We start from the raw sequence: 26,292 nt of genomic DNA on the forward strand, positions 1-26,292 counted from the left end.
ATGGTTAGGGTGGTGGGTAGGGGCAGGGGGTATGGTTGGAAAACGACACTAGTACATAATTGGCATTATGTAACATGTAATTGGTAACACTTCTTGAAATGCAAAATATTAGATTTATAGGTAACACTTTGGTAACACTTTATTAGAATGTAACACTTAATGTAACACTTTTAACATAAGTAACACTCCAAAGTAACACTTTTAAAATAAGTAACATTTTATGGTAACACTAAGAGGTGTTATATTATTTTAAGGTGAATTAAATATGTATAAAAAAAGTAAAAGTCAGTATTAATCCTCAAATTTAATTACCAATTTATTAAAAAAGTTTAGGATTACCGCCAAAGCAATTAAAAATAAATAAATATTGGGCCTCAATTAGCTTAAACCGCCAGAATATTTAAGAAAAAAAAAATAAAAAACCAATCACTCAATTCAAGTTTATTTTCCTCATTCAGCAACGACAATCTTACGTTATCACAAAAAATCCAATCTCTCAATTATTCAAGTTCAATTCGCGCGAATTTTATCACAAAATCAGTCGTCGACTCGATCGTCATTTGGGGTTCCATCAATTCGCGCTTCCAATCAGGTATCTTGTTATTTTTTTGGTGGATTTTTGATGTTTTTGGTTATGTAATCATTAATTTTCATATGAATTATCACAATCTAGTTTATAGGGTTTGTTTTTGATTGGATTTTATATTATTTCAATTGAAATCTGCACCTGTTGTTATTCACGATTTCATGCAAATTTTTATTTTTTTTTTTTTTTTTTTTTTTTTTGTATATTAATGGATTTTCTTATTTAAACGATGTTATATACTTCGTATTATTGATCTTAGGTTTTACTGATTTTCCTAAAAATCATCAATTCTTAAAGAATGACGTGAAGTTGTGAATTTAACACAATTAGTTGATTCAATTCCTAAATCTAAATATATGAACTGGATGAATTTAGTCTCTGGCATTCTAGATGCTACAAACCTGGTATCTTGTTAATATGACTTGTATGAGAGAAAAACAAGACAATTATTGTGGACTTTGTTTAGTTTGAGATATAGCTTTGTTTGTTGTCAACCTAGCTCATTGATTGACTTTTGGTCATGTAATGACTATTGAGTACTTTTCCTTAAGAAGCTTGTCAATGATAAACTCGGTATAGCAGATCTTAGTGGTTTTGTAATGAAAAGTTGATTGAGTTTGTTAAGTAGTCTTGGACTCTCTCTAGTATTCTCAACTTGAAGATGGCAATAAAAATTCGGCAAACAAATTTATTTAGCATGATAGTTGATTATTCTAGTTAATTTAATTGATCCTACTTAGAACCATAATAATTTAAGTGGTTTATTGAGTGGAGGAAATTAGAGTGGAGGAAATTAGCAGTTTCCTTAATTTGAATGTTACTCAAAAAGGTTGAGGAAATTAACATGACATTATTCCAATACTACGTATCAAATTACTCCCTTTGGAAATCAAGATATTATCAATAGTAGTTATTCATCTGTTGCTTTATTGGCTACATTATTGCTACATTATCATTGATTGAATTCTCTTTTGTTCTTGTAGAACACATCTCCAACTCTTAGTTGGTCAATGCCTCATTTAATTTTCTAGATAATAAATGAACGATTGTTTCTCAATTTTGACACAAGAAATTTTCTTAACAGCAGGTTGCTAGGTCCCTATTACTTACAGTTAAAGATCACACTCCTTCATACAATAAATTAGTTAATCTGGCCTGAAATTTGATATTGGGTGAGAAGCCGATTCTTGCTGTTTCCAAAGTCCCAACAGTACCTCCCAAGCTTAGTAAATATCTTGCTTGTATAGGAAAGCTTATGTCATGCTATCCTACTCTTTCTGTTATGTCATGCTTTATGTTCAAAGAACAGCAAACACATCATGTCTCATGTCTTCCCTAGTCCCTTGTACTCTTTCATCAAACTTCAAATCGGGCAGAATCTAATCCCAAACATCTAGCACTACCACGGTTCTTTCATGTTCCATATTAATCAATAATGTTTATGAGTATATTTCAGTTCTCACCTCTTTCTCTCCTTGAAGTCTTCATTTTACCATTAAAAAAATCATGTGGTGTTAAATTTGCAGACTGTTTTATTAGTTTCTTAATTGCAGCCTGGAGTAAAATCTGCTAAATAGTCCACAAATTATTTCATACATTGATGTGAATATCTAACAAGGTCATGAATAGTGAAATAACGAGCTTCATATTTATTAGTTGTCATAAGTCAGTGGTTAAATTTAGTGTCGTGCTACATAATTTACTCTTAACCTTTATTTAATTGTTAAATTTATTTGAGGTCTAATATTATAGTGATAGTGTTTACATTTGGCAGTTTTGAGTTGTGTGGTATCTTTGTGCTCGGGCAGTAGGTGAGTTGTGTCGGCTTCACCGAGGTAGTTTCTACTGTTGACATAGTTTCAATGAACTTTTGTCTTTACATTGCATGATTATAGCTGATTAGACTTTAGCTCTAGCAAGATTAATTTGCCTCAGACTTTTTGCAATATTTATAAAGCTGCGTGTGAGGTAAATTAATCTTGCTAACAGTCTGAGTCTGAGTATTAGCAAGATTAATATCTACCTCAGACTATTAGCTGATTAGAGTTGAGTATAAGCTGATCCTGTGCTCAGGTGATATGCATACTCTTTTTGTGCTCTTTCAGGTGCTTTTATTAATCGTTATATGTACTGCCTGATGCAAGTGTGCTATATGTATTACCTTTTGACTCAGTCTGGCTTGGGTCAGTCAGGTAAATATGAAGTCAAGGCTGAATGTCCTGTGCTCCAAACCCAAACTTAGTGAATACTGAATCTTTACTTTGCTTGATCTGATTGTTTGAAGGCCTAGGTCCTGTAAAAATACTACGTAGTATCATCTAGGGTAAATCATTTCTCTTTATATCCATAATAGATGATTTATTACCTATATCTTTGAAGGCAACTTCATGTGCTGTTATACTAAGCCCCAATCTGTTTGCAATTTCAAGGACCTTTAGCTGAGCACCAATTGATCCACTTTTGTATAGAAGGAATCAGACAAAATGAATGGAAAATTACTTAGATTGCATCCATGATCTCAAACAAAATGAATGGTAATTCTACTTTGAAAATCAGGACATAGTTTTTCTGGCCACTCTCTTTTGAGGTAAATCAGGAAGGTGAAATTAGCAATGTAAACTCTGAACATCAGGCTAATAATTTGTCAGGGGTCTGATACTCTGAAAATTTGTTTGTCACCAATAATGTCCATTAACTGACTGTCTTGTGTGTTCTTTGTAGGAAGCAAGATCTAGATGGCAGAATATGAGAAACTTAGACAAGAAATTATAGAACAAAATAAAATCAGGATGAAGGATTTTGGGGTTACATCCATAGCTTATGAAATGAAACAGTCGATGAAGGGATCGAAACAAACGAAAAAAAGGAAGAAGGTGACTAAAGATACTGACGAGTATACACCTGATGAAGAGGGTGAACTGAACCACTCAAGTGAAGAGGATGAAAATGAGAGAAGAAAACCGGTGTAAACATGAGGTCTCGTTCAAAGAAAGTGGTTCTTTTTTTTTTTTTTTTTTTTTTGTGACAACTTAATTTTGTGAATCATAATTGTTAGAAAATCATGTAATATTTGTTTAATGATGTTCATGAATACTTAATTTCAGGTTGTGGCATTGAGAGGGAAGATAACCACAAACATTAAGGACACGGCAGGTGTCTCTTTGACTAAGATGCGTCTTCAAAACACCGAGAGACAACACTTAGATCACATGGCTAGTTAATTTCAGGTTGTGGCATTGAGAGGAAAGTGATTTATTACTACGATGACAACTACAACCTATTAACATGGCTAGTTCACAGGTGCATTTAGGGAGTTCACAAGCACAAAGTTTTTCACAACCACAAAGATTTGGACATGACTTACAGGAAAATTACGAGAATCATATGAGTTCTTAAAGCCCCATAAAGACCAAATTGTGAAAGAAATTGTAGTAGAATTAATCAAGACGCTCAAGCAAATTGATCCTAAAGTGTTGGATACTTTGACTCGATCACTTGAAAATGTGTCATCCAATCCAGAACTTACACATCATATTCCCATTGTACACTCTAATGAACAACAGCGAAATGAGGTAATGGTTAATATATAATCTTTTAAAAAGCACTAACTCTTATTATTGCGTTATTCCATTTTTGTTCTAGTTGTTTGATATATGATGCTTTTACACATAGGATCAATTGGATCAAGATGAAGAATTAGGATGGCAATTGATGATGCTACAAGAACTTACTTTTACCGCTGTTTTGCTGTTGCTACCGCTGTTTTGCTGCTGTTTTTTGCTGTTACTGCTGTTTTTTCGCTGCTACTGTTGCTGACTCTTGCTACTTCGGTTTGCTGCCACTACTCTCTGCTACTGCTGGTTGCTGCCAACTGCTGTCTGCTATTGCTGGAAGCTGCCACTCCTGTTTGCTACTGCTGGTTGCTGCTAAAGACTGCGGCTAGCAGCTTCTGTTACTGCTTATGCCATTTTGCTAGCTGCGTAGCTGCTGCCATTCTACTAGCTAGCTGTGTAGCTGCTGCTATACGCTGTTATTAATGCTATTTATTGTTATCGCTGACTTTTTTGAAATTTGGAAGTTTTTTGTTTTTCCTTACTTTTTCCAAGCTAGAGATCGAACTTAATTTTCTTTGTGTTTGGATTATTATATTGTTTGGCGAAACATTAAAACTGGTGTTTATGGATTTTTTTTGTAAGAATTATGAAAGTATTTCAATCCAAATTGTTTTCTATCATATGTGTTGATTTCTATTCATATAGTTGTTGTATAAATAATTTTTTTTATATTTAAAAAAAAAATTGTAAATGTTACCTATTAATCTATAAAGTGTTACATTACTTTGAAAAAAGTGATACATAATGTCGAATAAAGTGCTACTATATATCAAAACATGATTGAAAAATGTTACCTAATAATCAACAAAGTGTTACATTAGTTCGAAAAAGTGATACATAATGTTGGATAAAGTGATACTATATGATTGAAAAATGTTACTAAAGATAAGTAAGTGTTACATAAGAAATAAAAAGTAACACTTTAAAAATGATACTAAAGATATAAGAAAGTGTTACATAAGAGGTTATATAGTAACACTTTTAAAATTGTTACCATATGTTATCCAAAGTGTTACATAAGACCTTAGGTAACACGGGCAGATGTATCACCCACTAAAGTGTTACCTATTGTCTATAATAACATTTTTACCACTTTATGTAACACTTTTTGGGTGTTACTTGAGGTTAGTTTTGTACTAGTGCGGGTTTGGTGAGAAAAGGGGTTGGACGTGGTGGTGGCAGGTTAGGGTGGTATGGGCTGGTGGTGTTGAAAAGGGTTTTTGGGTGGCTGAAAGTGGTGGTGGTGGTTTTTTTTTTTTATTTTTTTTTTTTTTTTATTTTTTTTATGTGTTGTTTCCGGCGGATTTGTACCCCGTCGGAAATTTTCGACGAACTTTCCGGTGGCCGGAACTCCTCTTCCGACGAGAAAATTCCGTCGGAAAACACTGTTCCAACGGAAAAGGCCGTTTTTTCTACAAATTGTTTTACGACAACTTGTTCCAACGGAAAAACGGGTTTTTCGACGGATTTTAGGGTGTTTCCGACGGAATTTTTCCGTCGGAAATGGCCTGTTTTCTAGTAGTGTGTAGTAGTGAGAATTTATGATAAGCTGTAGGTCTCAATTTAATTAGTGCTGCCGCATGTATTATAGCATGTCCCCAAGCAGATGATGACAATTTTGACCTCATTAATAATGGTCTTGCAATCAATTGTAATATCTTAATTAGTGATTCAGCTAAACCATTTTGTGTATGAACATGAGCTACTGGGTGTTCAACATCAATTCCAATTGACATACAATAATCATTAAATGTTTGGGATGTAAATTCCCCAGCATTGTCGAGTCTTATTTTCTTTATTGTATGATCTTGAATTGTGCTCTTAATTTGATAATTTGGGCAAGTAATTTTACAAAGGCAACATTTCTACTTGAAAGCAGATTGACATGTGACCATCTTGTAGAAGCATCAATTAAAACCATGAAATATCGAAATGGTCCACATGCCGGATTAATTGGCCTGCAAATATCTCCCGGAATTCTTTCCAAGAATTTTGGAGATTCAATAGCAATTTTATTCATAGATGGTCTTATTATTAATTTGCCAAGAGAACATGCAGAGCAGGTTAATTCATCCGATCGAGAAATTTTGACATTTCTTATTGAATGTCCAACTGAATTTGCTATTATTCTTTGCATCATCCCAGTTGCTGGATGTCCCAAATGATCATGCCATAAAATAATCAAATGTTTTGTCATCTAACTTTTGGTTAGATATCATATTGATTTCCACGGGTCGTATGTTTATACAATATAACCTCGAAGAATATGCTGGCAATTTCTCATAAACGTGTTTCTTGCCATATTTTCTTATTGTGAGGCATAAATACTCCTTTTGACCTGTTGTCATTGTTTCTAAATGTTAGCCATTTTAGCATACATCTTTAAAGCTTATGAGATTTTTTCGAGATTTACTCGAGTATAAAGCATAAACCATAAATAATATAGTTCTTTTCTCCCCCTTGGTTTATTATTGTGAGTAATTATATAATTGGGCAAAAATAAATCATATTAGTCGCATAAACAGCAAAACAACAACAACAACAACAGTAGTAACAATAATTATAATAATAACGGTAATATTATACAATGATGATTAATAACAACAAAACAATATAATAAAACAAAAACATGCTTTTAACCTACTAAAATGACAAAATAAACAATCTTCACTTGTACGTCATGACAAAAATTAATATTTCTACTAACAGAACTACAAGCGCCATAATTAGAAGAAATATTGTTTTATCTTCCTTAACTCTTTCTCAAAAGTGAAGGTGTGAGTGTTTTGGGTGTTTTGATTGCCGTCGTTGGGGAACATATCGGAGAAGAAGGGGGTGAAAAATTTTGGGTGATTTTTGGATAAAAAAAATGGGAAAGGATAAGGGATTTGTGGTGAAATCGGGGGGAAGATCTGCTTTTTATATAGGTAGGTTTATCCGTTACTATTCTGTACAACTGTAAAAGTATCATATAATAGTTTAATGTACTGACAAAATTATGGTCCAAGTATAAATATTTATAATTGTAAAAGGTTATCACACTGGGAATGTAAGACATAGTGGTCCAAGAGCCCTAATATCTATCAAAGATCATGGGTTCGAAAACGGAAAGAAACACAAAAAGTATGTAAAAGAAAGAAAAAAAAAAGTAATAAGTATAAAAGGTGAGTATGTAATCATGCATGAATCAAACAAAAACCAAGATACCAACATGAATAAAACAAGGGAGGATAGTAATGAATTCATAAGTAAGAGAATTTTTCACCGTTGTTTTTTTTTTTTTTTTTTTTTTTTTTATGTAATATATGATACAATAAATGTTTGAGTTTCTGGTATAGAGGATTCCAAAATATGGGCAAATATAGAGTATACTCCTCAAAACATTTAGAAGTAGATAGTATTTATTTGTTATAATTTTGAGAAGTAGGTATAAATATACCTGATTAGGAATTGGTGTTGATAACGTGTTACAAAGGTGACTTTCTAACTATAGAATGATATTGAAAATAGGAAAGTGAATAAGTACAGAAACTTTGCTATGGTTAATTTTTATTGCCTTCTTCATAGTTCACAATGGTGAACTTATTTATAGGCAAAATATTGTCATACAATTATTTGCACAATTGTACTATTATACAATTCAAATACTAAGTTTTCTACCAATTATTGTACTAGAGAAGTTCATGTGAACTTCACTTTATATTATTTTCAACAAGAAGAAAATTCTTGCAGAGTGCCAATCAATGTGCAATTGATTAACCACTTTCAATGTCCTTATCTCAAGAGTCAAAACACCATTTATAAAAGGGCCCCATAAATAACAGACTTCCATACTAGTAGACTAGTACTAATGCAACTAACATTCAAACTTACACTAGGATCATTAGCCTAGCAGGGTAACCAATTTTTGACAATTCTACTACTGAGTACTGAGTATTCACAAAGCTTATCTCACCAAACTTACCTTCAATTCACCTATAAAAACACATAAAAAAAAATGTATATACTTGTACAAAAAATCAAACAATCACAAAAAACCCAAAATCCCTGCAAAAAAATGTTGCCAAAAATCTCTCATTTGAGTAAATTCTAATGTCTAATTCTACTTCTCAATATAATCCAGCATTCAAATTCTCAACCAGTCACAAATGGCTATACTTGCACAATTAACAGCACAACCACCAATTACCCATGTCAAACCTATGTATTATACAGAGCTACATCCCCTGATTTCTTAGACCTTGCTTCAATTGGTGACATCTTCAATGTCAGCAGACTTTCAATCTCAAAACCCAGCAATATTTCAAACCCATCTTCATCTCTTCTCCCAAATCAACCCCTTTTCATCCCTATTTCATGTGGGTGTCACCCTGTTCAAAATCAAACCCTTAAATCCCTTTCTTTTGTTAAAATGTCCTATACTTTCAAACCAGAAGATAATTTTTATAGAGTTTCTACTGAAATTTTTGGTTATCTAACTAGTTACAACTCTACTCAAATTATTAACCCTAATGCTTAATCTTTCTGTTGGGGTTGATTATTATTTTCCTATTTTCTGTAAGTGTCCTAATAATACCCAGTTGAGGGATAATGTTAATTTCTTGGTTACTTATGTTTTTCAGCCTGATGATATTTTGGATAGTGTTTCGGGTGAAAACAATGGGACCTTGTCGAAGGTCCGATGAAGTGGAGAAGACTGGATTCGGTCCAAGTGATGTTGGGCCGAAGGTTTCCTGCACAGTAAACACACGTAAACTAGCCTCGGGGGTGTTGCCGAGGAAGGCCCCTCCAATGCTAAAGTCAGTACAGTGTGTAGAAAGAGAACACTATGCAAGAGAATTAATTGCTTGAGGCTTTGCTTGAATGAATGTACAAATGTAATATTGATGGCTTTTATACCTTTGCATATATGGAGAAGTTGGGCCTTAGCCCAATTGGCTTGCCTTGAGGACTGATCTTTGACTTTAGCACAATTGGAGAGATGAACCTTGACCTTGGGCTTTTAATTGGATCATTTAATGCCTAGGCCCAATTGGACTAAATTGGACCCAAACAACTTGCCTCCCAGACCCGATTTGGAAGGATGACGGGTCGGGTTTGATTTAATCAGAAAAGGAGGGAAGTGAATGATAATTAATCCAAAAATTTGAATTTAAACCGTAATTAATGAGATAACAACAGTTAAGGCGAATAATTGTGGAAATTGGACGGATAATGGGCAGTTTAATCGCAAGGTCGTGTGTTTAACGGTTACTTAGTGGGGTATTTAAGAGAAATTGAAACGCGGACTCCCCGTATTCCCATTTCTGGAGATATAATTAGAGGCGCGTCATCTCTCCTCACTTATTCACCAACACAAACCCAGAATTCTCGAGAGAACCCAAGAACCCGCATCAAAACTTCGCAACTTCCCCGAGCATTAAGCTTAGAAACTGAGACTCGCCACTACCAATTCGTAAATCGGCAACTTTCGCTTCAGATTAAGGTAAATTCCTTTGATTTTAGTTTATTTTTCTTCGAATTTGAACTCCTTCCCCTTTTTTCGACTTTTTTCTTCGAAATTATCAATGGCGAGAGGAGTTAGGGGTAGAGCCCGTGCTCCAAGAAGAGCAAGGCCAATTCCCGATCCCAGGAACAGGATTGGGACCTGGAATGGACAAAGAGCAGAGTCTGACCCTGCTGAAGGGATTAGGGCGACTCCAATTTCTTCGGCTCCTCCTCAGAGAACGGAGGGGCCGAGCGCTTCTAGGCGGGACGATGAAGTTCCCGCTGTCCTTTGGGATATCCTTCCCGGGTTTTATGAGTGGGAGGATGCCGAAGTAGCTTCGGCCATGATAAAGAACCGCCCCTACTCATGGTGGGTGGAGAATGCCGAACAGTATCGGTTTGCCGAACAAATTGAGTTGCATTACGGCATCCTTGAAGCTGATGGGTATTGGTGCCGAATGCCTGGGCATCCGATAGAATCCATCGTCCACCCCCGGGGTATGTGGGGGTGTACACAAGACAACTTCAGTATGGGCTGAGGTTCCCTTTGGACGTATTCGTCCGAGACTTGCTGATCCATTACAATATTTCCCTATGTCAGCTAACTCCTATTAGCATCCGAAGGGTGATGACATACTTATGGGTCTGCAAGTTCTTCAGGTATGTGCCGAACCTGCACTGCTTCAAAAAGCTTCATCGGCTAGTGCCAAATATTCAAAGTGGGCACGGAAGTCATGGTTCTGGGTGGTACCGGATTGAGTCTCGGCCCCAGTACCTAACCATGTGGCCGAACGACTCTTCAGACAAGGACTGGAGAGGTCAATGGATTTGGGTTAGGGCACCCACGGACCCGGGCCACCCTTGCGTCTTCAGCGCTCCCCGGTACCTTGCTGAGTCTGATCCCGGCATGGGAAGTTTAGGTCCCCCCGCAGATAACGGCCCAGATCCGAACCTTAATCAACAGAATATCTTCGGCAAGCTGCCGAACCGGGGGGGCAGCGGCCGAATGCAGCATATCCCGGAGACTTGGCTCCCCGATACGCATTATGTTTTCCAAGAGAACATGCTAGAAGCTGTCGGCCTCAGCCGAAAGTTTAAGGATGGTAAGCTTCTTCGGCTGGGGCCGAGGCCTTTTAATTATCTCTTTTTCTCCTCTTTCACTTCACTTTTTTATGCTGTGCCAACCTAACTGAACTGACCTTTCCCCTTTTCTTTTTCAGAGCGGGACGAGACCAACGTCGGCATTAACTACGCTCGTCTTGGCGTCAACCGAGAACGAGTTGTAACTGATCGGGCCCCCTCTATCACTGAACCGAGGCATAGAGAAGTTCATCTAGACTCTTCCCATTTCCAAATTGAGGTTGTTGCTCTGTATCAGAGGCAGAAGCCTTGGTGGAAGAAGAGAGATCCCTGGTTTCAGCTGCTGGACGAAGAAGTTGAAGCTGCCCGTACGGCCGAAGAGGTTGCACGGGTTATTGAAGCTTGTGAAGGAGGAGAAGGGTCCTCCAGGGCTGCTGAAGAAGAAGCTGCAGCTAGGGCAGCTGAAGAAGACGAGGCTTTGCTGAAGACCTCGGTGAGCTTTCAGACTTAATTTTGTCTGTTTCTGTTTGTTGTTTTGTTTTTTTTTTACTCACATTCTTCCTCCCCCCCTGTCTTTTACAGTCTGAAGAGAGTAATAGACACAGAGAAGGGAAAGCCCCTGTTCGTCCCGAAGACCAGATACAAGAAGAGTCCTCAGACTCAGACATGGACGAGCAGCCGCTTCAGAAAAGGCGCCGAAGAATGGCCATCATCGGCCCCCATGACTTTCAGCGGAGGCCGATGACCATCGGCGTCGAAATAAGGGAACCCGAGGAAGGCAATGGATCGCCGAGGGTTCCCCGGCCACCACCTCAATCACCTCCAAAGACCCCTCCGCCACCTCCCGAGATGGAGGTGGATCAGTAAACTCCCGAACCTAAGGGAGGGGTCCAAGAAGAAGTTCAAGAGAGTGCTGCTGAGCACAAGAATGAGGATGCCGTGATGCCCAGTGCTGAGGGTTTCACGGCAGACATTGCAAGAGAGGTTGAGGCCTTCGTCCTCACCCCTGAAGAAGAAGAAGTCATAATAATTGACTCTTCTGAGAAGAAGGAGGATGCTGAGCCATCCAAAGTTAAAGAAGCTCCATCGTCATCCTTTCCTTCCTTCCAGACTCTGCAATCTGGAGAAATGGGTTTCTCGGCCCCCCGAATTCCAATCCCAGATCACATCTGGGACCTCATATGGGGTCAGAACCGAGAAGGTGCTGCAGCCTACTTCGGCGATTTTGCTGGCATGTCCGAAGTAGATAGGGCAAGAATCTGGTCGCTGAAGGCCACTGCTGGGATGGGCGAATCCAGCAGATCAGTTCCTGACCCAGCCAGGTCTAACCAACTGCTGATGATGCAGGTGATTTTCCTTGCCTTTATCTCCTTTAAAATTCAGCTCTTCAATTATCATTATTATTATTATTTTTTATTTTAACTTGTGCTCCTGTTTTCAGTTCGTGCACAATCAGACTCTCACTGTAGAGCTGATAGATACCCTACAAGATAGGGTGGACGCTGCCGAGCACGACAAAAAGGTAGCCGAAGAGGAGTTAAAGCTTGCTAAGCTGAAGCAAGCAGCAGCTGAAGAGAAGCAGCAGAAGGGTGAAGAATATGAGAAAAAAGCTGTTGAAGCCCTCAAAACCTTCTGCGATGCTATGGAGAAGGAAGTTTTTCCCCCACTGATGGAAGGGGAAAAATTCCTCCAAGAGCACATGGGAGTGGACATCTCCAAATTCAAGGCTACCATTGAGAGCCGAATCCAGGAAGGATCTGCTGCACAAGCTGGAGTGCAGCAACAGCTAGAAGCTCTTGAAGCCAGCAGAATGGCTGCTGAAGAGATGCTCCAAGCCAGGGATGTCCAACTCTCAGAGGCTGCTGCTGCTGCTGAAGCTCAGAGAGCTAAGCTCCAAGAAGCTGAGGATCAGCTGATGGCCAAAAAGGAAGAAGTGGCCCAGGCTTAGACAGAGGCTTCCCAAGTTCAGCAGGAGCTGAATGAGCTGAAAGGTTCCTCCTCCAAGCTCGCCGATGAGCTGAAGAAATCCAAGGAAGACTTGAAGGAGACAAAGAAGAAGTTGGTTGATGTTGAGGCTCTACTCAAAGTCCGTGTCTATACCCAGGAAGAATATGAAATGGGTTTCAGAAACGGGTTCAGAGTGTGCCGAAGAGTCTGCCTTCATGCTGAGCCGAAGTTGGACTGGTCCAAATGTGCTGAATGGGTCTAGGATCCCGAAGACCCTCATATGAAGTATGCAACTCCAGTCGAAGCTGAAATCCTTAAGGCTGAGGAAGCCGAAGAAGAAGCTGAGAGAATGGAGTTGGAGGCTGAACAGAGGGAAAGGGAGACTCGGCAGAGTGCAAAGCCTGCTTCTTCTGCTGCTGGGGCTGAGACCACCATGGGGCCCAACAATGCTGACCAGTCTGATCCTCGGGCTGAAGCATAGGAACTCGGGTAGTCGTCTTCAGAATCTTGCGGTTCATCATGCGCTCAACTTTAGACTTGCCGCTTTCTGAATTTTTGCCTTGTTTGTTTTTTGCTTCAGCTTGCCTTGTCGTACAAAACAGTTTATTTTTTTGCTTCTGTACGTATTTCGGCAGCTGTTATTTTCCGCTTGTGGGCGGCTGCCGATATAGTTTTTTAACTTATTTGAACTTGTAGCTCAATTTCTGAGCATGAATTATTAATTTGATGTTCTTTTCTTCAGCAGCTTTGTTTTTGAATGCTTTACTGTTTCTTCAATTCTGCTGAACATAAACTTGCACTGGTAGTGCTTCTTGCCCCCCCCAGAAATTGAAGTATGGCTTCAGCTGAATAAACAATTTCTTTATTTCTTAAAAATGGGTATTCGAAACACAGGGCCAACTGAAGGCAATGCTTCGGATAATGGCTTTCTGGGATACAAGGCTCAGTTAAGGCAATATCCCAGAATTGTCCATGGACTCATGCCTTTGGAGAACAAATCTTACTGAAGCTTGACTTCAGCTGAAAGACTAGAGTTCTTTAAAAAGACGAGTTTGTCAGCAATCTGAAACCCAGTTACCCGAAGGCGAAGGTTTCAGACGAGGCTGAATAAACAATTTCCAACAGTTGCTGTTATCCTTGATTTTCTGTCTATCATTGAAAAATGGATATCCGAAACACAGGGCCAACTGAAGGCAATGTTTCGGATAATGGCTTTCTGGGATACAAGGCTCAGTTAAGGCAATATCCCAGAATTGTCCATGGACTCATGTCTTTGGAGAACAAGTCTTACTAAAGTTTGACTTCAGCTGAAAGACCAGTGTTCTTTAAAAAGACGAGTTTTGTCAGCAATCTGAAACCCAGTCACCCGAAGGCGAAGGTTTCAGACGAGGCTGAATAAAAAACCCTTAAAGAGTAGATAGAACCAAGAAAACTTTGAAAGGATAAAAAGTTGCAAATATTTATATAAATGGTGGCTCCAAGGCCTTTCATTAATTCAAAATGTACTTACAAAGATTGTTCTTCCCCGAAGGGTTTACACATGATATTTTTTCAGTACATCAGCGTTCCAGTGATTTTTCAACTCAGTTCCATCCAAATGCCGAAGTCGGTATGTCCCTGGCTGAAGCTCATCACAGATTTCATAAGGCCCTTCCCATGCAGCTGAGAGTTTCCCATGGATTCGGCCTTTCTGAACTGCAGCAGCATTCCGAAGGACAAGGTCTCCAATTTTAAGAGGCCTTGCATGGACCCTTCGGTTATAAAATTTGCTGATTCTCTGCTTATAAGCAGCCATTCTGTCTCGGGCTGAGTCTCTTACTTCGTCGAGGAAATCGAGAGATTCCCTCATCAGTCGCTCATTCTCAGCCGAGAAGTGGTGCACTCGTAGGCTCTCAGAGCCAATTTCCACTGGAAGAACGGCTTCGGCACCATACACCAGTTTAAAAGGGGAATAGCCCGTTGCCTCTTTTTCAGTTGTCCGAAGGGACCAAAGGGTTCCAGGGAGCTCCTCCAGCCACTTGGACTTTTGATCTTCCACCCTCTTTTTGAGGGAATTTAGGATCTGTTTGTTTGCAGCTTCGGCTTGTCCGTTACTTTGCGGGTGGCATACCGCTGAATATGCCAGTTTGATGCCGAACTGATCTGTATACCGCTTCAGTGGTAAGTTATCAAATTGCCTCCCATGATCGAAGACAAATACTCTCGGGATGCCAAAACGAGTGATGATATTCTGCCAGATAAATTTTCTGACAGTTTACTCTGTAATGTTCGAGGCTGCTTCGGCCTCGATCCATTTACTGAAGTAGTCAACACCATTTATCAACCATTTTTTCTGGTACACAACCTCTGGAAATGGTCCTAGTATATCCAGTCCCCATTGGGCAAACGGGAGTGGATTAAGGATCGGCTGAAGATCCCTTGCTGGCTGGTGGATAACTGGAGCGTATTTTTGACATTTTTCGCATTTCCGGACCAGCTCCTTAGCATCTGCGATCATGGTGGGCCAGTAATATCCAGCCCTCAATGCCTTTTGGGCTAAGGTCCTTCCCCCAATGTGGTTCCCACAGATGCCGAGGTGAATCTCCCGTAGGATATAATCTGCATCTGTTGGTCCCACGCATTTCAGCAATGGGGCTGAGAAGGACTTTTTCAGAAGTTCCCCCCTGAAGACAATGAACCTTGAGCTGGTTCTCTTCATCTTGGAGGCCAAAGCTTTATCTTCGGGAGTTTCTCCCCGAAGTTTGAAAGCTAGGATGAGGTCCATCCAACTAGGCTCTGGGTCACGCAGCACACTTCAGGTGCTTCGTCGACACTTCTCTCTCGACGCACTTCTACATATACAGATCTGTTCAGCTCGGTAAGAGTTGAACTGGCAAGTTTGGAGAGTGCATCGGCTTGAGTATTCTGACCCCTTGGGATCAGCTGAACCTCAAAAATTTTCAGCTTTGCAATGACTGATTTGGTCTTGGCAAGATAAGCTATCATGGAGGGCTCTTTGGCCTCGTAGCTGCCGCTAATCTGATATGCAACTAGCTGAGAGTCTGTTTTCAGGCAGACATGATCGGCTTCCAGGGAGATGCACAATTCTAGGCCGGCGATTGCTGCCTCATATTCGGCTTCGTTGTTCGAGGCCTTAAAAGAAAATTTTAGTGCATACTCGAAGGATTTGCCTTCGGGAGAAGTTATCACTACTCCTGCCCCCGAACCGTTTTCGGTGGAAGATCCATCCGTAAACACGGTCCAGACTTTCTTTTCATTGTCTAGCGCTTCTTGGTATGAGCATTCGGCCAAGAAATCCGCTAGAGCTTGAGCCTTAATGGCAGCCCTCGGACGGTAGCTGATGCTGAATTCGGTGAGCTCAAAAGCCCACTTGGCTAGCCTACCAGATTTTTCAACCTTGCCGAGAACTTTTTCCAACGGCTGATCAGTTAAGACCACTATCTGATGGCAATCAAAATAGGGCCTCAGCTTCCGAGCAACTACTACTACCGCCAAAGCGACTTTCTCGAGTAGAGGGTAGCGAGTCTCGGCATCCGTCAGTGTATGACTGACAAAGTAGATCGGTTGCTCACTTTTGCTTTCTTCCTTCAGCAGTACTGCACTGATGGTGGCTGGGCTAACGGCCACATACAGGTACAAAGTTTCTCCTTCTGCTGGGCTAGCCAGCGTTGGGAGTTGAGCCAGATGCTCCCGAAGCTGTTTAAAGGCGTCTTTTTGCTCTTCCTCCCAAACGAGCTCTTTTGTTTTCGGGAGTTTCAGGGCTTTGAAGAAAGGTAACCCCTTATGCGAAGCTCTGGAAATGAACCTCGAGAGGGCTGCCATTCTTCCGGTGAGCCGCTGAACATCCCGCTTTGTTTTCGGCTCAGGAAGGTCGAGCGCTGCTTTGACTTTGGAGGGATTGGCATCAATCCCCCTCTTGCTGACTATGAGCCCAAGGAATTTCCCTGACTTCACGCCGAAGACACACTTTTTCGGATTCAACTTCATTTGATGCTTTCTTAAGGTGGCGAAAGTTTCAGCCAGGTCCTTAACATGGTCCTCAGATTTTTTGCTTTTGACGATCGAATCGTTGACATAGACTTCCATGTTTCGGCCCTTTTGATCGGCGAAAACTTGATCCACCAGCCTTTGATAGGTTGCCCCCGCATTTTTCAATCCGAAGGGCATCATTTTGTAATTGTACACCCCAGCGTTCGTGACGAATGCCGTCTTTGCTCGATCGTCGGGGTGCATAAAGATCTGATGATACCCCGAGAATGCGTCCATGAAACTAAGCAAGGCATGGCCACTTGTCGAATCGACTAGCTGATCGATCCTCGGCAAGGGATAGAAATCCTTCGGACAAGCCTTATTTAGGTCCGTGAAGTCAACGCACATCCTCCAGGTACATTTGCCAGCCATTCTGGATATTGGCAAGGCTTGATGAAGCCTGCCTCCAGCAATTTTTTGACCTCGGCTGCGATGTCTCGGTTCTTATTAGCGGAGTAATTCCGCTTCTTTTGCTTAATTGGTCGACACGTTGGGTCAACATTAAGCTTATGGGAGATGAGGTCTGGACTTATCCCGGGCATATCAGCTGCCGAGAAAGCAAACACATCTATGTTGCCCCGAAGGAGCTGAATAAGTTCACAACGGGTGTTCGGATCAAGGTCCATCCCGATTGTTACACATTTCTCAACGTCTCCTTCGGCCAACTCAACTGTTTCAGTCTGTTGGTCCATGTCCATTGCTGATGGACTGGACTCTTCAGAATCTGGCCTGCTGCCTATGTCAGCAGGTGTCCCAGTCTTTTTGTTCTTCGGCTGGCTCTCTGAGTCTTGCTGTTCAGCTGAAGAGCTAGCCTTTTCCCTTTTGGGCCCTTTATCTCTGGGTACAGATCCTTGGGCCGAAGCACTTAGGCCTTTCGGCTTTTTTGTGCTTGGCTCTCTTTCTTTTTCTTTCTCCTCCTCATCCTTGTCGTCATCTGGGCGACTACTGGATGGCTTGAGGTAGTTGCACCTTCAGGCGTCCTTTTGGTTGCCCTGTATCCTTTCGGGGAAGCCAGCGTCTGAGACGTAAATCATCAGCTGATGATAAGTTGAGACGACCCCTTGGATCTCATGAATTATGGGTCTCCCCAAAATCACGTTGTACACTGAAGGAGCATCAATGACCAAAAATTCAATCATGATGTTCCTGGCTGCCTCATCGCAGCCGATGGTGATAGGAAGTGTCACCTTCCCATCTGGATAAGTTGAAGCCCCGTTGAACCCGGATACCGGGTAGGGTACCGGCGTAAGGTGCTTGGGCTTCAGCTTGATTTGATTATAGGCCTTTCGGAACAGAATGTTTGCTCCGCTGCCACCGTCAACAAGGACCTTACTGACGTCGTGGTTGGCCACCGTGGCGATGATCACCAACGGATCCTCGTGAGGGAACGTTACCCCCCGGCAGTCGGCGGCTGTGAACGTCATGTTCGGCACCGGCGATTGGGGAGACTGAATGTCAGCGTTGTTCACCTGGTGAGTCAAAGCCCTAAGGTGTCGCTTGTGCTCCCTCCGAGAGCATATTCCTCCCGAGATAACATTGATCGGAGAGAATTTCCCCTCTGGCTTTTTACTGTTCTTCCGGGGGAAGTCGAGGTCTTGCCGAGAGTCCTTTGCTGACTTCTCGGACTCTTTTTTCTCGCGGTGATCCGCGATGTATTTTTTCAAGTATCCCTTCCGGACCATGTCCTCTATCTGTTCCTTCAGTTGGATACACTCCTCAGTGTTGTGTCCCGGAGATTCGTGGAACTCGCACCACTGATTTTTATTTTTTTGCTGATACCACTCTTGGAGTGGTCTCGGCTTTCGGTAACTCTGCTCCTCCTTCGTCACGCTGTAAATTTTGGCGCGTGGAAGAGAGAGCGGAGTGTAGGACTCGTATCTGCCTGTGTATGAGGCAGATTTTTCCTTCTTTGGGTCGCTGGCCGAAGATTGCTCCGAGGCCTTTGACTTTCCCTTTGCCTTATGGCCTTGGCCTTCAGACAAGGGTATTTGTTTTTGTTTCCCTCCCCCGAATTGAGGTTGGGTTTTCGCTTTGTTCCATTCTTCGGCTCGGATGAACTTATCCGAGGCATTCAGAGCTTCCTCCAACGTCTGCGGGGTATGCATGACCATGAAGTCTAGGAACTTCCCGAGCTGAAGGCCATTCTGCATTGCAAAAACGGCTAGCCCCTGGTCCAGCTGAGAGACGCTGGATGACTCGTTACTGAAACGGGTCAGATAGTCTCGGAGGCTTTCGGTTTCCCCCTGTTGCAGACTCATGAGTTCTGCAGTAGTCTTCTCTCGGCGGTTTGTCGTGGAAAACTTGCTCCTAAATTTGGAGGACAGATCATCCCACCCTGTTATGGAGCCTTGCTTTACTCCCTTGGAGATCCACGCTTGCGCGACCCCCTTGAGAGTGGTTGGGAAATATTTGCACCAAGTCGCTTCGGATCTGGGGCAAAGATGCATATGAGTCTCATACGAGGCCACGTGGTCCTTCGGATCCGAGGTCCCGTCATATGTGATGTGCGACGGTATTTTAACCGTGGGCACGTGCTCTTCCAGTATCCATTGCTCGAATGGCGAACTGGCGGGTAGCATAACGGCCTTGCCCTTGTTCCTGGCCGAAGGGACCGCGCTCCGCCCTCTTAGAGAGGTAGGAGTGGTTTTCGTCCCTGGCTGGGAAGTCTGGGCCTCGGCCGCAGGGAACGAGAGGCGACTGTGCACGCTCGGTTCCTTGCCGCCGAGTCGGTCGAGGACGCTTCGGCGAACAGTCTCAGGTTGTTCTCGGTGAGTAGATTCTGGCCGAGAAGCTGAGCTGCTGCTCTTATGCGTTTCTGGTCGGGAGGTTGAGGATCCTTTGAAAAATTGAGGGTTCTTTTTCCTCTCTTTTTCAGTTTTCCAGGTATCCTCTTCCCACTCTTCCAGTTCCCGGAAGGAAGGAAGCTTCCCACCATCATGGTCTAGCTTCCTCCATTGATGCCGGGTATGCGGAGGAGTTCGATCACGAGGTGGTGGCATATTTTGTGCCCTCATTGCCTCCATGAGCACTGCCAGCGCTCTTGCCACCTCCTTCGAGCTGGGCCCCGTCAAAGGGGTCCTCGGCCGAGTATGGGAATGAGAGCGCACAGTCGATGGTTGGCTTTGGGGCACTGAATGTGTCCTATGATCGGACTCACCCCTGCTAGACCGAGAGTGACTCGGCCTATGATGAGAGTTATGAATTACGGGAGAAAGGGAATCCTCCCTGTATGATCCTCCCCCGAGCTGGCACCCTTGGGAGAGTTCCGGTCCGGCGAGGGTGATGGTGTAGGGGTTTTAGGCTTTTCGCCTGCTCCTTGACGGAGGCCTTTGCTCTTGCGGTTCTTAGCCATTGCTACTAAGATAATTGCAAGATGATCTTGGTTAGAAATTTGGCTTAAAGATTTTTGAAAGTCTTCCCCACAGACGACGCCAAATTGTTTCGGGTGAAAACAATGGGACCTTGTCGAAGGTCCGATGAAGTGGAGAAGACTGGATTCGGTCCAAGTGATGTTGGGCCGAAGGTTTCCTGCACAGTAAACACACGTAAACTAGCCTCGGGGGTGTTGCCGAGGAAGGCCCCTCCAATGCTAAAGTCAGTACAGTGTGTAGAAAGAGAACACTATGCAAGAGAATTAATTGCTTGAGGCTTTGCTTGAATGAATGTACAAATGTAATATTGATGGCTTTTATACCTTTGCATATATGGAGAAGTTGGGCCTTAGCCCAATTGGCTTGCCTTGAGGACTGATCTTTGACTTTAGCACAATTGGAGAGATGAACCTTGACCTTGGGCTTTTAATTGGATCATTTAATGCCTAGGCCCAATTGGACTAAATTGGACCCAAACAGATAGTATTGCATCTTTGTTTGGAGTAACTAGGCAATCTATTGTTGATTTAAATGGGGATGATCCTGAAGTTTATGAAACGATTTTCGTTCCGGTTTCAAAACTTGTTAAGCTTAATCAACCGATTCAGCCGATTCAACCCCCTGCTACTCGTGTTCCTACTAATCAGACTAATAATAGTGGGAGTAATCAAACTATTGTGGTGAATAGTAAGAGTGATCATAAAGGGGTTGTTGTTGGTTTAGGTGTTGGATTAGGTGTTAGTGTTTTGTTGCTTGTTTTGGTTTCAGGGTTGTTATTAGTTTATTGGGAAGTTGACTTGAGGAAAAAGTCAAAGCAGAGAGATTTTGAGGAAATTAATAGGCAGGAAAATGTAGGTCATGAGAGGAGGATTTTGAAGCAATTAGAACAGAACTTGCTGTTGGCTGATGTTTCTGATACATTGGATAAGTATAAGATTTTCGAAATCGACGAATTGAGAAAGGCTACTGATGGATTTGATGAGAGGAAGGTGATACATGGTTCTGTTTATAAAGGTTGTATTGATGGGAAATTTTATGCTATTAAGAAGATGAAGTGGAATGCTTATGAAGAGTTAAAGATCTTGCAAAAGGTATATCTCATTTTTGTACTCCGTACTCGTTTTAATATTATTATTCCGTTGATTATGTGAATTTTATACAGAGCCCATAATAATTAATAACATATTGAATCAAATAAATAAATTTCCTTAACACCAAAAGAAAAAAAAAAAAATTCTAAACTACGGTAGTTGATTAAATCTTACTTTGTGGAACATCTTTGCTCATGTTGCTAGAAAATGCATCCTTTTGGGAAAATAATCTAATGATTTGTTGTAACCCTGAGAATTATTTTATCTAATTTATTATATTATATTTAAAAATTAATGAATTTTGCCATCCAATTCTTCTATAATGAAACAATTTCAAATGTTAGAACAAATAAGCAAATCCTCTCCCAAAAGAGGCTATGAAAACTAATCTTTCGAAAAAAGAAATATCCTCTTAGCAAATAAAAAATTAAAAAAAAATAAAAAAAAAAAAAAAAAAAAAAAAAAACCTGACTTTCGAAAGAAAAAAGTGCTACGAAAGAGTTTATATCTTTAATACAAAAAATAAATATTGAGGCTCCCACTAATAAAACCCAATAGCCCCTTAAAATTCAACAATGAAGGATACGATGTTAGAGAGGGAATAAGAGACAGAGCTAAATTTCCATTATTAAGGATTAAGTAAATGCAACCTGATATTTAGGAGAATCGTTACCCCCGAAGCATGTAATTATACTTCTACTGGTAACACATTCTTGGATAGTATACTCCCTCCGTTACATATTACTTGCAACAATTATTAAAATTGGCCGTTACATATTACTCTCAACAAACCATTTTTTTTTTTCCTTTTATATTAAGTTTTTTTATGTGATTTTACAAAATTACCCTTACTTTTTTTTTAAAACACCTTAATTAACCTATTGATTTTATCTTATTAACTTAAACCCTCAATTCGACCGCAACCTTCTATGGCGACCGCTACTGTCGCCGGAAGTCACTGCCATTGTCTTCTTCCTTGTCGCCGCTTTCATCTTCTCTCTCTTTCTTTTCTTGTTGTTTCGTCATTGTCGCTAAAGCTCAAATTTAAAGGTTTTATGGACAAATTTAACCATTAAAACTCTAGATCTAGAGTTTTGATGGTTAAATTTGACCAATTAAAGCTTTAATTTTCCAGATCTGACGGTTTTCTGGGTTCGTTGGGTGTTCGCTGTGTGGTTGTGGTGCTTGGTGGTTCGAATATGGTGATCGGTTCATTGGTGGTTCGCCTGTGGTGCTGGGTTCGTTGGTGGTTCGACTGTGGTGCCGGGTTCGTTGGTGGTTCGACATCGTGGGTTTGAATTCGTGGGTTCGAATTTGTGGGTTCAAATCCGTGAGTTCGTGGGTTCGATTGTGGTGCTGCTAGGTGGTGGTGGTACGGTGCTGGGTGGTTTCGTGGTGCTGCTCAGTGGTGGTGGTTTCGTGGTGCTGGGTGGTTGGTTTGATTTTGGTTCCTTTTTTTTTTTTTTTTTTTGGGTTGGATTAATACTAAATACATATCCTTATTTTTCAGTAATTACATTAAGATCTTTTGCCTAGGAGTCCGCAATATCCTAATTTGTTGCGAGTAATATGTAATGGAGGGAGTATATATTGTCATATTGAACCAATTGAAGTGTTATATAATCTGAGTGCATGAAGTAATTTGTCATGTTGCATTTAGTGGTGAACGCTGAACAACCCATGATTATACGTAAGTCGGTAAATACGTTCGAGGGTTAACAGAGATATTGGGATTGACAAGCAACATAATCATCCAAGTTACCTCTACAATCGAGCTATTTGAATTAATAGGAGTTGCTCTGAGCTTGAATTGACTTTTTAATTTGAATTCAAATTCTTGAGTTATGATTTATTTAGGGAAAAAACAAGTGTCCCTTGGAATAAAATTAGAGGAAAAACAGTGATAAGTGGATGAGAGTGAATGAGATCAATGAATATCCAGGATGATAGTTGTGAATTGTTGACTCATTAATTCATTATTGACTATAATCTATTTGAAATTGTGAATTTATTATAGGAATTTTGCTTAAAGATTGTTTATATGGTTGATTGAATAAGAGAAAATACAAGTTTATCACATTGAGTGGCAAAACTGTAAATACATCATTAACTTTTCATTAAACGTCACACTTATTGATATTACAAAAATGTCATTTTTGTTGATTTATTTACAAATTGACACTTGATAAACATACGTGATAAAGTGGGGCATCCTCATACTACTGATTAATTTAATGAGACTAAATTAATTTAATGTAAAACACTCCTGATTTTTGTATCATTGAACATTTTGGAATCATTAGTTTGTCTTGGTAGCATAACTGTTAACATGTAAATTTTGGAATTCTTTTTCTGCCAAATGGTTGCATTTATACTACTAATTTTGACGTGCAAGTATACAAAGAACTAATCAATTAAGTTAACAATTTTCTGATTACCTACTCCATTTGATTGTCTCATCAACTTGGGTTTAATCTTGGGGAGGGAGAATCACTGAAAATTCTCTAACTTCAACTAATAATGTGACAATTGAATTCGGATGGAAGGAATATAAATTAAGTAATTAACTTCTAATACCTTTTTCCACTTGTCGTTTGCAGGTGAATCATGGAAACTTGGTTAGATTGGAAGGATTTTCCATAGACCCTGAAGATGCTACTTGCTACCTAGTCTATGAGTTCATCGAAAATGGATCTCTTTATTTTTGGCTACACGAAAACAAGAGAAAATTAAACTGGAAAGCTAGACTAAGAATTTCTATTGATATTGCAAATGGGCTTCAATACTTTCATGAGCATACTAGACCACAAGTCATTCACAAAGACATTAAGAGCAGCAACATTCTCCTTGACACCAATATGAGAGCCAAGATTGCCAATTTCGGGTTAGCAAGGTCTGGGTGTAACGCTATTACAATGCACATTGTAGGCACCCAAGGATATATTGCACCTGAATACTTAACTGATGGTATAGTCTCTCCAAAGATGGACGTCTTCTCATTTGGAGTAGTCCTGCTCGAGTTGCTATCAGGTAGGGAGGCCATTGACGTGGAGGGAAAAGTACTTTGGGCTAGTGCCCATGAAACTTGGGACTACATTGATGAGACCGAAAAGGTGAAGAAGTTGATGGAGTGGATAGACAAGTTCCTTCAAACGGAATCTTGTTCAGTTGAAGCCTTGACAAATATGATGGATGTGGCTGTTGCTTGTGTTAATAAGGATCCCTCAAAGCGGCCAAGTATGGTAGATGTTGTGTACGTGTTGTGCAAGAGTGATGACCCCTTTTATGATACGTCGGGAAATGAGTTTTCTACATCTTCCTTTACATCAAGATAGAACGGAAAAATATATAGGTTGAGATGCATGTAGTCTCTATAGATGGTTGTTGAACAAATGAACTGTTGAAGTATAAGATTTCCAAACAGCACATGTAAATGTCTCACAATGAGAAATGAAGAGAGAGTTAAATACTTTATAAGTAAAGAGCTACTCCTCTTATTGCCAAATGGTTTTGGGATGGAACCTCCTCTGGTCTTGTGAAGTGGATTCTCTCTTAGGTGATTTTTGTTTGATTAAGCATATGTCAAAAAAAAAAAAAAAAAAAAAATGTGTCATGGCCTCATGGGTCTGCCTGCTGAATTTACACAATTACTTCGCACCTATGCGTGAATGCGTGATGAGTATTGCTTAGACATTGTTTAGTTGTGTAGTGTGATACAAATATAGTCTTCTATCTTCTTTTGTTTGTTAATAGTGTTTTCTAGTTAATAACATAATTACAAACTTGTAAAACACAATTTATTAGACCCAATAATTCTAGAGAAAATGATATTTACCCAATCCCAAAGATAGATTATCACTACAACACTATCTTAATTGCCAATAATTGCATGGCCTGTTGAATTTATTTTGGGCTCAAAATTTATAGGTGCCAGAACTTGAAGTCATGTGTACTGGTGGGTTTTTCTTCCAACTTTCCAAGACAAACAACCCCCCTACTTGTCCAAGTCTCCTCCATTGCTATTATCCCTCCCCATAGTTCCAATGTTCTAAAACTAGACACAAAATAAGCGGGTTAGTGATAACTGATAAGATTTTCAACTTGAGTGTTAGTGTCTAATATAAATGGGTTAGTGTTAAGATTTTTTGGTCCGAATTAACACAAATAGCTTTACCTAGTTATATTACTTTACTAATGTCGCTCCACAGGTCAACGCTTGAGAGTAGGGGGGAGGTAAGGGAATCCCCCTACCCTCAAGCAATTGTAGTTGGTGGGGCTCGAACTTGTAACCTCACAAGGTGAGTTTCCCACCAACTCCACCAAGCTTTGCTTGATATGTATTTCGCATGAATTAGGATGGCAATCTTAGTATACGCTAAATTAATTCATATTGGCTATCCCCAACTTGAATTGATACAAATATATGACAAATTGGATTGACATCTAACTAATTAATTAAACATTTAGAATTAGTGTTAAGATTTCAACAAAATTAATTAAGTTGGTTGTGCCAAGGTTAAAGGTTTTCAATATGCATGTCTATTGATTAACATGAACATGAATAAATACAGTCCTTTAATAGCTCTATTTTACAATTTTATTTTATTTTTTTATATCACCTCTATACATCACCTCTACATTATGTACAAAGTACAAAATCCAAAAAAGGGGCAAAGGGATATACTTGGAATCGTCTCTTAAAAATATATACTTATTGCTAATAAAAACTTACTATATTTACTCAAAAAAATAAATAAATAAATCAAATGTATATTTTAGCATCAAGAATCAAGATACTTGTAAACTAGTATTAGTTGTAGATGACTACATAATATATGAGGTCAGATTATAGAGAGCCTGTAAAAAGAGAGAAAAGAGAAAGAAACAAAGAATGTGCTTTACAGTTAATTTGAAGGTGTTAAAGATGATGGATTACGTAGTTAATTAACTAATCTAGTGGATTTCATATTTGGGTGTGAGTATGATTGCAATGTTTGTCATCATAGATTGGAGCTCACAATTCTTTACCTGCATTGTCTTGATCCTACTCAATGCCTTTATTGATTTTTTATTTCTTGACTTTTTGC

At 40.2% G+C, this 26,292-nt stretch overlaps 1 long non-coding RNA gene and 1 pseudogene across 2 annotated transcripts; both read left to right on the forward strand.

Moving 5' to 3' along the window:
- The first annotated feature begins 2,366 nt into the window (after positions 1 to 2,366).
- On the forward strand, positions 2,367 to 4,742 carry LOC110689924. Of its 2 annotated transcripts, XR_002504967.1 has the most exons (3): positions 2,367 to 2,397; positions 3,308 to 4,158; positions 4,259 to 4,742. It is a non-coding gene; the product is annotated as an uncharacterized LOC110689924 (long non-coding RNA). The 2 variants fall into 2 exon arrangements; XR_002504966.1 differs by lacking the exon at positions 2,367 to 2,397 and having other exon boundaries at positions 3,120 to 4,158.
- A 3,165-nt stretch (positions 4,743 to 7,907) lies between these two features.
- On the forward strand, positions 7,908 to 25,206 carry LOC110689697 (annotated as a pseudogene).
- The last annotated feature ends 1,086 nt before the right edge of the window (positions 25,207 to 26,292 follow it).

Source organism: Chenopodium quinoa, unplaced genomic scaffold (assembly GCF_001683475.1).
Source record: "Chenopodium quinoa cultivar QQ74 unplaced genomic scaffold, ASM168347v1, whole genome shotgun sequence".
Lineage (NCBI taxonomy): Eukaryota > Viridiplantae > Streptophyta > Magnoliopsida > Caryophyllales > Amaranthaceae > Chenopodium > Chenopodium quinoa.